The sequence below is a fragment of the Tupaia chinensis genome, unplaced genomic scaffold (genome assembly GCF_000334495.1).
Source record: "Tupaia chinensis unplaced genomic scaffold, TupChi_1.0 Scaffold144171_1, whole genome shotgun sequence".
In the NCBI taxonomy this organism is placed as follows: Eukaryota; Metazoa; Chordata; class Mammalia; order Scandentia; family Tupaiidae; genus Tupaia; species Tupaia belangeri.
Window position 1 is genome coordinate 249,725 of NW_006204027.1, and position 3,089 is coordinate 252,813.

Below are 3,089 nucleotides of genomic sequence, written 5' to 3' on the forward strand. Positions count from 1 at the left end.
GTTCACGGGGCACCTACTATGTGCCAGGCACTAGGCACACATCATTCCTGCCTAGGAGGTGCCTGCTGCTGTCTGAGCTCATGCACAGTCTCTCACACATACAGGCATCTGCACACAGACACAGATACGGGCACATACAGACGTGCACACGCATGCAGACAGATACACATTTACGCAGACAGAACTCCACAAACATATGGAAAAGCACGTGTGCAAACGTGCACACAGATACACCAATATGCACAGAGTACACACATGCACTTAGGTAGACTCAGATGTGTGCGCACGTGGTTGCACATTGTCACATGCACACCCACATACACATCACAGACATGCAGACACACGCGGGCAGACTAGCACATACACACACACGCTTCCTTCAGAAGCAACAGCAGGAACACAGGGGGCAGGAGCCAAGACCACAAGGGACTGACTGGACATCGGACCACTGAGGACTTCCTGAGGCTCCCGAGCCCAGTCCAGAGGCCTGGCTGGTTCACCAGGAAGGGTGGGAGCTGGACACTGTTCTGCCCACTCTATCTGACTTGCTGGAGTCCGTGGGATTCTCCCAGATGATATGGCAGAAGGTGTCTGAAGGCAGTTGGAGACACACAGATGTGTTCTGCGACAGGAGGCAGTGCCTGAGAGAGGTCTCTTCAGTTCCCCTTCTCAGACACACAGGGAAAGTGGGCGGCAGGAAGGTACCAGAAAATAGGGTCCAGGACTAAGCTGCCTAGGTCTGAAAAGCCAGGACGCCTTCCTTAGGGACTCTGACCCCTAGCATTGGGCAGCCTAACCTAGCTGCTGTCCCTAACCCAAGCCCCTCAGAGGACAAAAAGGCTCGGCCCCACCCTCAAGGGTCCTCAACCCTCTCACTTCTGGGCATCAGGGGCAAGACTGGGGGGCTGGGAATAGAGGGTGGAAACCCACCAGGTCTGGGGAGAAGAGGTCCCACCTCACTTTTGGGTTCCTCCGTGCCCCCTTCGATGCCAGAAGTCCATTCCTGTCTGCACCCACCCCCTACTAGCAGGCCCGGTGGGAGGGCTAGCACGTGCACCCAGCCCCATGCTAGGACCACTATACAGGATGGGAGGGCTGCGGCCGCGAAGCCCTGGCGCGTGGGGAGGAGGGTATGTCCTCAAAGCTTGTAAGATTAAAGGAAGATATGACAGAGACAGTAGGTATGCTTCATCCAGTCCCAGGGGACAGAGCCAGCAGAATATACAAGGAGGCGGAGCGCAGCTCCAGGACAGAAAAGCCTTTCTAACCTGGTTGGTCTGGGAACTACCCAGATGGGGTTGGGAGCATCCCATCCCTGAAAGGGTCCGTCCATGAGGCCTGAGTAGGGATTCTGGCATCAAGGTGAGGCACAGTCATGTCCCCTCAATGCCTTCCATTTGTCTCTACAGCCTGGCCTCTCCACTGGGAACCACGCCCCATGGGGGCCTGGGGAGCCCAGACGAGAAAATTCTCTGAGAATTTTGCTGAAGTCTGAAATCCTTTGGATCTCCTATCTCTGCTGACCTGGCAAGGAACCACTCCGGGAGAGAAAAGGGTCTGAGGGATCCCCCACTGCCCTCTCCTACCAGAAGCCTCTACTGGTCCCCAGTGCAGACTCCCTCCACCCCATAAGCCCCCCAACCGGCTAGAACCCAGGCTGTTTGCAACGCCCATTGTTTTGCTGGTGTCCTGGATTAAGGTTTAAGCCACCAGCTGCCCCAGTGACGAGAAGTAGCTGGGACAGGTCCCCGCACGCCCCCCGCCCTGGCACGTATCCTGCCAGGAGCTGCCAGCTGCCTGGGGTGCCACCCCCTGGGAGGCCTGCATATAACCCAGGGGAGTGGGCATGCCTTCTTCAGCTCCCATGGTCCCCTCCTCACCCAAGCACTATTGGCACCCCGGCTCTTATCTCTGCCTCAGCCTTTTCTGTTCTGTCCTTCCATCCCCTCCCCCACCCCTCCTAGCTAGGCTCCAGAGAATGCCAGCCATCCTGTCACAGCGGCCACAGCCCCGGCTACCCCCAGGGCTGGCAGCGTTCCTGTGGGGAAGTTCCGGAGGGCTAGCCTCAGTCCATCATGCTATTACACATGCATGTTTCCTCTCCTGCCCTCGGCCCTGGGACAAGACTGGGTCTTGCTCTCATCTTGGGGGCAGGAAGGTGACAGATACAGACAGCTCCAAGAGGAGCCAGCAGTGACAACTAGAAAGTGATTAGACTGAGGAAGTACAACTCACACATCTGCCTCTCTGCCTCTCTGCTGTAGGCACAGAGACAAGGGGGCGGAGAGGGAGGCCCTGGGGTGCCGAGACTTCACACTCCTTAAACTCTCCTAGCCCTGATCTATTTCCAAACCCTTCCACCTGCGTGTCAGGAAAGATCTCCAGAAATACCAGCTGATGGTGGCAGATGGCCCCCCGCCACAGATTAGGCAGAAGCCGGAGCACAGTCGGTTGGCAACACCAGGAACCAGAACCCAGGAGTCCTGCTCCTCCCCCAGGGAGCATGAAGAGGTCATTGCAGGGAGCACAGCATTCGGGCTGGGCATGGTGCCCACTGTGACTCACGCCCTGCCAGCCCGGTAGATCCCGGACATCAGAAACACTGCCTCCCCCCGCCCCACCAGCCATGTCGGAACTCACCCTAGATCACTCTCCACAGACCGGCTGGTGGGCGTGTTCTGCCACCTCAACCTCCTTCCCCACTAGAAAGCCCCCACTGCCCCCCCTCCATCCAGGGCCCCTGGCGAGGGTAAGATGGGCGGTGCCACCAGTGCCTGGTTAATGTACCCCAGCCTAACTCCCATCCCAACCCAACCAAACTCCAGCATTCCCCCACCAATTCAGTCCCCTGCATCACTCCTCTGCCGGTAAAGCAGAGGGCTGAGCCCGCTGGGGTTGTCATCCAGCACCTCCGGAAAAAGCTCCAAGTCACAAATCCTGCCACCCTGAACCCCATCTCTCAAGCCCACTCCCCACTCCAGGGACATCGGTCCCGGAATGAAGGGCGCACATCGCTCAAAGGTAACAGGGAGTAGATCTGTCCCGCCCAGATACTGACAAGGCCTGCCCTGGCCCTGGCCCCGGCCTCC

General features: G+C 58.2%; 1 protein-coding gene across 1 annotated transcript in view; it reads right to left on the reverse strand.

Annotated features, from left to right (window-relative positions):
- ARHGAP23 (Rho GTPase activating protein 23) overlaps window positions 1–3,089 on the reverse strand; it is a gene marked incomplete in the record, with an annotated part of 91,418 nt that overhangs the window by 60,695 nt on the left and 27,634 nt on the right.